This window comes from Vombatus ursinus, unplaced genomic scaffold (genome assembly GCF_900497805.2).
Source record: "Vombatus ursinus unplaced genomic scaffold, bare-nosed wombat genome assembly UNPS02009824.1, whole genome shotgun sequence".
Classification (NCBI taxonomy): Eukaryota; Metazoa; Chordata; class Mammalia; order Diprotodontia; family Vombatidae; genus Vombatus; species Vombatus ursinus.
In genome coordinates, this window is record NW_020949602.1 from 1,322,981 (window position 1) to 1,335,350 (window position 12,370).

Sequence of the window (12,370 nt, forward strand, 5' to 3'; positions counted from 1 at the left end):
AGGAGGGAAGAGGGAGGGAGAGAAGAGGGGAGAAAGAAAAGGAAAGGGGAGAAGGGAATGAGTGGAAGGGAAAGAAAGCCTGAGAAAGAGGATGGGGGCAAAGGAGATCATTGTATTTAAGGCTAGAAGGAAAGGAAACTTCGAATTGATTTTATCCAACCTCTCTTGTTTCACAGATGAGGAAACTGAGACCAGATAGGGAAAGTGACTTGGCCAGGGTCAGTAGTGAAGAGGAAAGGTGAGTGGGGAGAGCTTATTCTAATTCCAAGAGGGGCCCTGGAAACTCTTCCCCATCTAAGGTTCCCTTCCACCCCCGAATCAAGGCCACCTTTCCTTTTACCATTCCCCCTTTCCCCTTCTCTTTAATTTCCCTGGTAGAGAAATGTCCTTAGGCATGGCCAATGAGTTGATTTGTTTTGCTTAATTACTTCATTATGTACTTTTGATATCCTTCTATAGGGAGGAGCCCCCCAGTTCCAGACTGTAAGCTCGGGAGGGGAGGAGATGTTTCACTTTGCTGGAGTCCCCCATGCCTACCACAGTGCCTGGCCCACAGCAGGCACTTAATTAATGCTCAATCGGCTGGTTACTGGGGATGGTTCTTTTGTGGGAAGAGGAGTCATTGGGAAGAAGGTGAAAAGATGGGGAGAAGAAAGAGGGGAGAAGAATATGGCTGAGGAGAGGGTAGAAAAGGGAAGAGAGAGAAGAATTTAGAAGAGAGAAGTAGAGAACTCTTATTAAGCCCTCTCTGTGCTGATGGGACACATCAGTCAATTGAAAAGCATTTATTAAATGCCCCCCAGTTGCCAAGCACTGTGTTAGTCTCAAAAATAAAAAGGAATGAATCCCTGCCCTCAAGGAGCTCACGTTCTATCGGGAGAGACAACAAATTCATATCTACGTATATAGAGAAAAAATAGCATTTGTTAAGCCCTACTGTGCACCAGACACTAAGCTAAGCACTACAACTCCCAGAGCTCCTGCCCTCCAGGAGCTCACATTCTAATGCGGGAGATGAAATTCAAACCACCAAGTGCAGACAAAAGATAACTAGGTAACAAGATATAATAAGGCAGTTATAAGACAATAATAAGTAATATGAGCATATGATTAATTAATATAATTGATAATAATTATTAATAATTAATAAATATTAATTACATTAATATTGCTAATAATTAATATATGTATAATATTAATATAAATGATAACAGAATAGATTAGAATATAAACTAATCATAATATAATATATGATCTAATAATAATACTAACATAAAATGAGATATATAAGTAATACAAATAATGCTGTTAATCATAAGATATAACTACAGAGTAGTTAGAAGGGAGGGCGTCTGACTCAGAAGGAGGGCACTAATGGGGGGGGGAGGGGGGAGGGGCCTACACCTGTGACTTCATTGACATACAAAGTTTCCTGATTAGGGCCCTTCCTCTCTCCAATGCAGGATAATGCCTTTTCCGCAGATTTGTTTTAAAGAGGTCCCTAGAGCCCATGAGAAGCTGTGACTTGCCCAGGGTCTCACAGCCAGTGTCAGCGAGAGGTGGGATTTGAATCTGGGTCTTCCCAACCACAAATCTCCCCCACTCCCATCCCACCCCACCCCACCCCCATTCCAGTCCATCCTTCACTCAGCTGTCAAAGCGATCTTCCTAACTTGCAGTTCTGACCCTGCCACTCCCCAGCTCAGCAGCCCCAGTGGCTCCCTATCGCCTCCAGGATTAAATCTAGAACCCTCTGCTTGGAGTTCACATACTCGTTGCTCTCTCCATTTACTCACCACTCAGCCTTCTTGTTGTTCCTGGTATGTCCCTTGCCCTCCCAGCTCTGGGCATTTTCCCTGACTGTCCCTCCTCATTTCTGCCTCCAGGTTTCCCTGGCTTCCTTCAAGCCCTAATTAAAATCACTTCTTCTATTTGCATGTTGTCTCCCCCCTTAGAAGGTGACATCCTTGACAGCAGGGACTGGCTTTTGCCTGGATCCACAGTTCTTAGCCCAGTGCCTGGCACATAGCAGATGCCAAATAGTTGTTTATTGACTGACTCTGGGACCAACTCTCCAAATACTATGCCAAAATAAGTAAAGTTGAGATAACACAGTTTCTGCTGGAGAGCAGAGTGGGGGTGGGGGTAGCTGGAAGGGAGGGCTGAGAGTACTTCCCTCCCCTTCCCCCCACCTTGGCCCTGCCCCTCCACCCCAACTTGACTTTCTAGAATGGAGATAGTAGTAGCTGACATTGACATAGCACCTTAAGGTTTACAAAGCACTTAATATCCATTATCTCATTGGATCAAATGAAATCTCGTATGTAAAACACTTTAAGGTTTACAAAGAGGATTTATAAATCATCATTATTGATATCATTGTTATTAATACATTGAATTGAATTGGATCAGGCAGGGCAGGGAGAATTGTGTCCATGTCTTTTTTTTTAAATGTTTTTTATTTTTCAAGTATCAAGTATTTTAAAAATTAATCTATACCCCCTACCTCTTTCCTTAAGGAAATTAAATTTAATTTTAAAAAGCCCCAAATCAAATCTCTTTATATGTGGCTGTGTACAAATTCCCATCAGCTACGTCCTTTTTCTGCATCTCAAGTTCATTGCCTCTCTGTCAGGAGGTGAGAGGCACATCCCATTTTCATTCTTTTGTGCCTGTTTGTGGTTTCTCCTTTCATTAATCAGAGATCTAAAGTCTTTCTAAGCTGTTTTTCTCTAAAATGTTGTTTGGTCGTTTCGGTTCTGTCTGACTCTTTGTGACTTCATTTCCGGTTTTCTTGGCAAAAATATTGGAATGGTTTGCCATTTCCCTCTTTGGCTCATTTTACAGATGAGAAAACTGAGGCAAACAGGATTAAGTGACTTGCCCAAGGTCATACAGCTAATAAGTGTCTGAGTCTGGATTTGAACTCAGGAAGATGAGTCTTGTTCTCTGTGCACTACGGTGCCACCTAGCTGCCCAAATGTTGTTATCATGGTGTACCTTGTTCTCTGGGTTCTGTCACTTCACTCTTCATCAGTTCATGGAGGTCTTCCTAGTTTCCTCTGAAATTGCCCGTGTCTTCATTTTTTATGGAACAATAATATTCCATCCCATTCATATACCTTAATTTGCTCAGTTATTTCCAATAGGAGGACAGCCCCCCAGTTTCCAATTTTTGGCAACTTTGAAAAGAGTTGCTATAAACACTTTTTGTACATATGGGTCCTTTTCCTCTTTCTTGGATCTCTTTGGACTATGTAGTGGTATCTCTGTAATAGCATTAGTGGTAGCAGCAGTAGTTTCTGTCGTGTTATTTCTGGGTTAAAAGATATGCACAGTTTGGTAACTTTCTGGGCAATTCCAGATTGCTTTCTGGCATTGTTCCCATTTCAAAGGCTATGATACAGATACAGAGGTATATAATGATTTGCCCAGGGTCACTCAGTTAAGTAATTGTCAGATCCCATCCCTAGGTAGCTAGGTGGAGAAAGTACGGACCTGGAGTCAAGAAGGCCTGAGTTCAAACCCAGTCGCAGACACTGACTAGCTGTGTGACCCTGGGCAAGTCACTTAATCCCTGTCTGCTTCAGTTTCCTCAACTGTAAAATGGAGATTAATAAGAGCAATATCAAAGCGTTAATATTTGTAAAGTGCTTAGCACAGTGCCTGGCAAACAGTGCACACTGTATAAACGCTAGCTGGCTATTATCCTACATTGTCTAACCTCAAATCTGGTACTATTTCTAGTCTACCCCGTATGTCAGGATTGGGGTTTATACCTAGTGCAGGGCAAACAGGACTTTGCTCTTGGGTGTGGACATGGGAAGGGGAATCATTCCCAGACGATTTGAGCTTCTGGGCTCATTGCTAGGATGCTCCCCCCCCCACCTTGTACCTGCTAACTGTTCTCTCTGCCTCCCCCACCTCCCCCAGTGGAATTTGCCTCAGGTACAAGAATTCCCAGGTGGAGCTTTGGGGAAGGCCTTGTTCTCTTTTTTTGCTTGGACTCCATGGTCGTGAGCTCAGCCAGTACCTGCTGGCTTAGCCAACAATGGAGAGCCCAGCCCTCCCCAGGCGTTGACCTTTCTGTCACATTCACTGGTGGCTCATCCATTGAGCACATCTGGTCCAAGATGAATGAAGTCCAAAGTCCCAGGGTGGAGCACAGCTAGAAATCAAAATGACTTCCAGAGAGAAACAGAGTCAGAGAAAGACAAAGAGAGAGAGAGAGTCAGAGAGAGAGACAGAAAGTAAAAGAGAGAGAATCAGAGAGAGAGAAAGAGAGAGACATACAGAGAAAGAGAGAAAGAGGGAGAAAGAAAGACAGAGTTAGAGAGAGACAGAGAAAGGGAGGGAGAGAGAGAGAGAGGAAGAGAGGGAGAGGTGGTAGCTGTAGATAAGCCCATTTGGAGAGCCCCAAGTTGGAGAAAAGAATGCATATTGATTCTACTCCTCCTGGGAAGAGTATTGGGGGGATCCCTCTCATGCCCCCAGTTACTTAATATAGGACTTTGGTGAGAAAGAGCCTCCTGGAGGGCATGGGTTGCTGCTGAGCTGCCTGAGTAGGGGAGTGACATCCATGGTCCATGGTTAGGAGTCTAAATTTGGTTGCTAGATGTAGGGACTGGGCTAAAAGTCAAATGCCCTGGATCCTTGGCCCACCGCCGGCCCTAACTGCCATTGTGACCGGGGCTGAGAGAAGAGTGTCCATAGGTTAACTTCCAACGGGGGCCATGTTTGGCCTGAAAACCAGGTGGAGCTTGGTCCTTTGTGCTGCTGGGGTTATGTTAGGTCAGGGACTGGGGGACAGCTTGGAATGGGAACCAAGAGAAGCAGACGTTTCTCAGACTTCGTTGATGGATTTCTCTTCTCCTTTCTAGAGATGATTCCCTTCAGGTAACTGCTGTGGGTCATAGGCTTTGAGCTGGAAGTGATCTCAGGGGACATGGGGGGCATTTTGTAGATGAAGTAACTAAGGCCCAGAGAGGCTCAACTATTTGTTCAAGGCCAAACAGTCTGTCAACAAACATTTATTAAGCATCTACTAGGTTCCAGGCACTATGCTAAGCACTGGGAATAAAAAAAAAGCACCAAAGACAGTCCCTGACCTCAAAGAGTTTACAATCTAAGACAACAGTCTTTGAAGTCTGAGAAGACAGCAGTCAAGCAAATGAATACAAAGCGAGCTGTATAGAGGGTAAATAGGAAATGAATAAGAGAGGGAAGGCGCTGGAATTTAGAAGAGGCGGTAAAAGCTTCCAGTAGATGTGAGATCTTAGTTGGGACTTACAAGAAGCCAGGGAACTTGGAGACAGGAGGACCTGAGTTCAAATCGGCCTCAGACACTTGACACTTACTAGCCGTGTGACCCTGGGCAAGTCACTTAACCCCTATTGCCTTACCAAAAAAAAAAAAAAAAGCCAAAAAAGAAGAAGAAGCCAGGGAAGCCAGCAGGTAGAGAGGAAGAGGGAGAGTGTTCCAGGAGGATGGGACAGTGCCTGGAGCTGAGAGATGGAGGGTCTGGTGTGTAGACCAGCCGGGAGGCCAGGGTCGCTGGATGAAAGAGTACCTGGTGGGGAGTGGGGTGTAAGAAGACTGGAAAGGCAGGAGGTTATGAAAGATTTTGAATGCCATATGGAGGGTTTTGTATTTGATCCTGGAGGCAACAGGGAGCATTGCAGTTTATTGAGTAGGGAGGTGACATGGTTGTAGTGATGATGATGGTTTGGTTGTTACAATCATGTCTGACCCTCTGTGACCCCACTTTGGGGTTTTCTCAGCAAAGATACTGGAGTGATTTGCCATTTCCTTCTCCAGCTCCCATTTTACAAATGAGGAAACTGAGGCAAACAGGATCAAGTGACTTGGCCAGGTTCACACAGCTAGTAAGTGTCTGAGGCTGGATTTGAACTCAGGAAGATGAAACTTTCTGATTCCAAGCCCAGTGCTCTATCTGTTGCTCCACCTAGCTGCCCTGACAGGGTTAGACCTGAGATTTAGGAAAATCACTTTGGTGGCTGAATGGAGGATGGGGTGCAGTGAGTGAAAAGAGGCTTGAGGTAGGCAGACCTATCAGGGGAGATTGGGTATCAGCAGAGAGGTTAGGGAAGGATAGATGGATTTGAGAATTGTCGGCATAGAGATGGTAATTAAATCTGTGGAAGCTGATGAAATCACTAAGTGATCACCAAGTATAGAAGGGGAAGAGAAGAGGGCCCAGGATAGAATCCTGTGGGGCACCAGAGGGCATCATCTGGGTAAGGAGACTGAGGAGGAGCAGTCAGAGAGGTAGGAGGAGAACCAGGAGAGGAAGGGTCCTGAAAACCCAGAGAGAAGAGAGTATCAGAGAGGAGAGAGTGATCAGCAGTGCCAGAGGTTGAAGAGAGGTCAAGGAGAAGGAGGACTGAGACAAGGCCCCCAGTAGCGAGTGGCCAGGCTTGGATGTGAATCCTCTGCTCTGGGGGTGGGCAGTGGACATGAGCTACAGGGCACCCTTGGCTTCATTGTGCCGCTCTCCTGCTTTCTAGATTCGCTGTCCAATCCCCCTTGACCCTCCTCCCCATGACAACGTTCTCTGTTAGATTTAATTGGATCATAGCTTAATTGATGCTATTGACATCTGGGTCTTGGTGAATTTGGGGAGGCACTCCCATTGGAACTCCCTAGGGCATCGATGCCTAGCATTTGCCTCCTCAGAGATGCCTGTGCTCTCTGGCCCGCTCCTTGGAGGTGGTGAGTGGGGCTTACTCCTTCTCTTCCTGTTCTGAGGAGGATCATTTCTTGATCTTGCCTTGGAATTCTGAGGGGTCCTGGAATGGAACAGAAACCCCTTGTGCACCAACTGCAGGGCTGTAGAGAGTCATACACAGAACAGAGAATGGCCAGGTTGGGAAAGAGCTTAGACGGTATCAGAGACCATTTAGTCTGAGCCCTTAAGAAATTGAGGCTGAAAGTGCCGTGCTTCAATTACACAGCTAGTCAAGCCCTGCGGCAAGATTTGAACCTGCTTTCTGAGTCTCTAGTTTCTTACAATTTTATCTCATAGAATTTTGTAGTTGTCCCAATGAGTCATCAACAAAATTTATTTATTAAGCACCTACTGTTTGCTAGGCTTTGAGCTAAGTGCTGGGAATTCAAAAGGAGGCCAAAAAAAAGAAAACCCCAAAACAAACCAAAAAACAACCCAGCAGCCCCAACCAGTCCCTGACCTCAAGGAGCTCACAGTCTAATGCAAACAGCTTTATGAAGCATGATATAGACTGGCTAAGTTAGAGATAACCTATGGAGGGAGGGCACTAGAATTAAAGAGGATGGGGAAAGGCTTCCTGTAAATGGTGAGACTTTAGCTGGGATTTCCAAGGAGTCTGGGAAGCCAGAGATGAGGAGGGACTGCATCCCAGGCATGGGGGAGGGGCAGAGAAAATCAGTGGAGCTGGGAGACTGAGAGCTTGTGTTTGAGGAATAGCAGAGAGGCCAGTCTCTGCTGTTTTTGGTATGTAAATATTGCCTTCTGAACAAGATGGAGAACTCTGGAGAGCAGATGCTGGTTTTTCCATTTCACTCAATGTACCTAGCACAGTGCTGAGCTCATCTACTCAGTAAATATTTACCAAACCTTTACTAGATGGAGGACCCTATGCCTGGAACTGGGGAAGGCACAGAGAAGATCTGGTCCCAGTCTAGTAGGAGAATAAGACATGAGTGGTCCAAGTGGAAAGGACATTGTCTTTGGAGTCAGAGACCCTGGGTTTGAATGTGGCCTCTCCTACTTACTGCCTATGTGACCTTAGACAAGTCACTTAACTGAATTTCCTCATCCATAAAATAAGGGAGGTTCCTTCCAGCCCCAGAGCCACTGGACTTGGAGCCAGAAGACTCACTAGTTGTATGATGCTGGGAAAGTCACGTAACCTCTCTGAGCCTCAGTTTCTCCATCTGTAAAACTGGGATAATAGTATAGTGGGCTGTGAGGGAAGTGCTTTGTAAACATCTGAGTTTTAGAGACAGAAATGGAAATGGGGGGACATTGGAGTCAAATAGCAATAGTGACATAAATGGGCTGCTGCCTGTGCTTGGTTCAGAATCCTGTGGTGAAATGAGGCCCTTTGCAAGGGGCCTTGAGAAGACTGCCCTGTATGGAAGCCAGCATGGGACGGGGGGAGAAGGCCCTGGGCTCAGACCAACCCCTTCCCCTCTATGAGCCTCAGTTTCTCTATCTGTAAAATGGAGGAGGAGGGGAGAGAAACACTCTAAAATGCTGGAGAAATGGGTCCTGGGGTTAAGAGCCATCCATTTGCCCTCAAGTAGGACCTTTGCAGCCTGGGAGACTTGGTGCTACTCAGGCAGGGCCAGGAGCCTAGGAGGCTGGGCAGAGGGAGGCCTGGCTGACGCTTTGGCTGCAGTTCCAGTAATGGGGAGGGGGGATGCTGAGGCCCCCCAGGGGCCTCTCTGGTTCCTGAGTGTGTGTGGGGGAAGGGTTGGCTGGTTTCTGTTCAGGGCAGTCCCTCCTGCTCAGTCCTTTGTGTCCCAGGATCCTGGGCCCCTCTGGACAATGAGACTATTGAAGGGCAACAGCCGGGAGTTTCTCTGGCCCAGAGGGGGGGGGGGGAAATGTGTGTGTGTGACCAGCCATGTAAGAGGGGCAATGATAAAACTTTGAAGCCCCCTCCCATGGAGTGACAGAGAGCAGCAGATGTGGGCTACCGGCAGAGAAGTCTGGAAACTCAGAGTGTCAGAGTATGGAGGGGCTTTAGAACAGGGAATGTCAGAGCTGGGAAAGGCCTTAGAACATGGAATGTCAGGGGTGGGAGGGGCCTTAGAACAGGGGATGTCAGGGGTGGGAGGGGCCTTAGAACAGGGGATGTCAGAGCTGGGAAGGGCCTTAGAACATGGAATGTCAGGGGTGGGAGGGGCCTTAGAACAGGGGATGTCAGGGGTGGCAAAGGTCTTAGAACAGGGGATGTCAGAGCTGAGAAGGGCCTTAGAACATGGAATGTCAGACCCGGCAAAAGTCTTAGAACAGGGAATGTCAGAACAACAACAGTCAGTGATGAAAAGAAAAGAGAAGAAGACTGGCTAGGAGGGTTTCCCTGGCATTCCCTTAGGTGGAAATGAGAACCTCCACTAGACAGATAACCCACACTGAGGGGCCAGAAAGAGGATTAGGAGCCAGCAAAAGCTGGAAGTGAACCAGGAGGGTGGGGGGGCCCTGATGTCCAGGGAGAAGAGATTATTAACAATGTCAAATGCCACTGGCCTGGAGGAGAGCCCTTGAGACAGAGGACAGAGCAACACCTGTGGAATTTGATGATTAGACCCTTGGTCCTTGGTGAGCCGAAGCAGCGAGGGCAAAGTCAGAGAGAAGATAATAAGGAAATGGAGGCCTCAGGCATAGGTGACTTTTTTTTTTTGGTGAAGCCATCAGGGTTAAGTGACTTGTCCAGGGTCACACAACTAGTAAGTGTCAAGTGTCTGAGGCTGGATTTGAACTCGGGTCCTCCTCATTCCAGAGCCGGTGCTCTATCCACTGCACCACCTACCAGCCCCGCACGGGTGACTTTTTAGAGAAGTCTTGCAGCTTCCCTAGAGCTAGGAGGAGAGATGTTGGCTAACACTTGGCTAAGAGAGCCAGGATTCAACAAGGTCTGGATCGGCAGGAGGATTGGGCTGAATTTACTACATGAAATTCCATGGAGATAAACGTCAAGTCTTACACAGGCTCAAGAAATCAACTTCCCAAGCATGAGGTGACAGGAGAGTTCAGGAGGTGAGATGCCCTCGAGCTCTGTGTGAGTCACCGTGTGTTGGGCCAGCCGTGAGAGCTAATGAATGGAGTCTTGAGCAGCTCGGGGAGAGGCTGAGCTCCCAGGAACAAAGAGGCGGTTGGCCTGGCCAGACGTGTGAAATGCAGCGTGATCAGATTGGCCCCGCACTTCGAGGGAGGACGTCGATCTGGCAGAGTGTTCAGAGGAGGGCAATGATGGTGGTGACTGTCACTTGAGGATCAGCTTAGGGACCGGGGAGGTTTAGCCTGATAACGCTTCAAGCACTGGGAAGAGGGGCTGGACTTATTTTATTTGTCCCCACCCCTACCCCCCACTTTTTTGTTGTTTGATATCAGGATGAAGTTCTCAACCGTGAATGGGGGCCCAAAATGCAATGGGGGCTGTCTTGGCAGGGGGTAGGCTCTTCCTCTTTGGAGGCCCCTCAAATGGAGGCCTGGACCTCTTGTCCACTACGTTGTACAAGGGGCCTGGGTTGGCCTAGATGCCCTCCCAAAGGACATTCCGACTCTAATATTCTGTGAAAAGGGAGGAGAGATAGAGCAGTAGCTGGCTACTCAAGAGGAGACTTTCTTAGGATGGGGGGACCTGGGCCTATTTGTTGGGAGATTAAACAAAGCTGGTGGTGGGGGAAAGGTAGAAGATGCTCGAGAGTAGGGGCGGTCTAGACCCGGCCAACAAGCATTTATGATGTAGAAGGTGGCATTTCAGCCGATCCCTAGAGGAAACCAAGGATCTTGACAGGTAAAGTGAGAGGTGGGACCCTAAATCTAGGCCAGAAAGGGACCTCAAAAGCCATCGTTTTACTGCTGTGGAAAGGGAGGCCCAGGGAGAAGTGACTTATCCAAAGTCATCCCAGGTAGCAAGCATCAGGCATGACAGAATCCAGGTCTTCTGACTCCGGAACCAACGCCCTTTCCACAAGTGAGGTCCCGGAGCAGTAGGAGAGAGTGGGATCAAGGGAACAGTTTGAATAGGATTTACTTTGGCAGGAAAAAGGCTATGTCTTTTTCTGTGACCGAGAAAAGAGAGAGACAGTGGGTGGGGATAAGTAGAAGATCTGGGTAGTGGAGGAGGGGGCTTGTCACAAGGTAGCACAGCCAATAGGGTGCTATACTTAGATTCAGGAAGACTTGGGTTTGAATCATGCCTCGGATGATACTTTCACACTAGGTGATCCTGGGCGAGTCACTCTCCTACCTGGGAAATGAAAGCATAGGACTTGATGACCTTTAAGTTTCTTCCAGCTCTAAATCTATATTCCTATATTCCAATGAGATTTTACAGATAAGGAAATTGAGGCCCAAAGAGAAAATGAAATATCCAAGGCATCGTCACTAGTAAGGAGCAGCACAGGGTGATGGGGCAGAACGTGGGTCATTACTGAGGCCTGTGGCCCCTGAAAGGGGCCTGTCTTGTTTCTCTGAGGTAACCTCCCTTTCCCACACTGAGGCCAGGCCGTGATTCTCAGTGTCAGAAGCCTCGGAGCCTGGGCCCGTCATTTGCACCTGGCGTTGCCGCTGTGTGCCCTGATGTGATCTCAGGTCATCTTCTCACCCAAAGCAGCCCCCGTGACTGGCTTGGATGGGGGCCAGGGGTGGGTAGTGGCCTGGCTCCCCCAGTACCATTGGCCCTTGGCTGGGGTCCTGCCTCCGGGCTCAGCCAATGCCTCCTCTGGCCTCCCACTGCCCCCAGCTGGTTCTCCCGGAAGAAGGGAGGGCAACCTCCGTCATCCCAGCTGGGAGCCAGCTGCCTCTCCTTGGCTGGGCCAGGAGCCTCCCATATAAGGAATGGGGAGCCAGGCCGTGCTCTCACCCCCACTTCGTCTACGCTCCCCTTTCCCTTACTGCCGTGGTGTGACTGCTCACTCCGAGTGAGGTGGGGGAGCTAAAAATAGGCCCCAGCCCCTGCCAGTGGAGCGTCAGCCCTAGTCAGAAGCAGTAGAAAAGCTGGGACGAGCAGCCTGGGCCTAATGGGCTGGGGGGTGGGGCAAGGATGGGGAACAGGAAAGACAGAGAAGCACTGGGGCAGGGGCTCTAGACACCCAGACTGTCAACGCTCATATTCACTGTCTCTGTGGTAATGGGCAGAACACTGCTCCCTTGCCGGGCCTCAGTTTCTCCATCTGTCAAATGGTGGTTAATCTGATTTACCAGGACTAACACAGGAGAAGCGTTTTGTAAACCTTGTTCATAGGATTCCAGATCCAGAGGGGGAAGGGACCTGGGCATCCACTGAGTCCATTTTACAGGTGAAGCCACTGAGGCCCAGAGAGAGTGTGACCTGCTCTAGGTCATATAGATAGTAAGTAGCACTGGGACCATCAACCTGGAGCTAAAAACGACCTGGGAAGTCTTTGGGTCTGGTCCTCTCATTTTACGGGGGAGAAAACTGAGGCATGGCCAGGCTGAAGGGACTTGTTTAAGGTCATCTGGGTAGTACGGAGCGGAGGAGGTGGAGCTGGGTGGCGGGAAGCTGTCTTCAGGGGTCTGAAGGACTGTGACCCAGAGCAGGGAGTGGATTTGTGCTGCTGGGCCCCAGAGCCAGGAGCCACAGGGGAAGGGGGACGTTAGAGAGACAGACAGATA

General features: G+C 48.4%; 1 protein-coding gene across 4 annotated transcripts in view; it reads left to right on the forward strand.

Moving 5' to 3' along the window:
* Window positions 1-12,370, forward strand: part of ACOT11 (acyl-CoA thioesterase 11) — a 76,863-nt gene that overhangs the window by 18,535 nt on the left and 45,958 nt on the right. Inside the window, exon 2 of one of the 4 annotated variants that reach the window (XM_027852847.1) lies at window positions 177-238. The exons of the other annotated variants lie outside the window; for them this stretch is intronic. The gene's annotated coding sequence lies outside the window, so the exon portion shown is untranslated. The remainder of the gene's footprint in view (window positions 1-176; window positions 239-12,370) is intronic. 4 annotated transcript variants of the gene reach the window in all.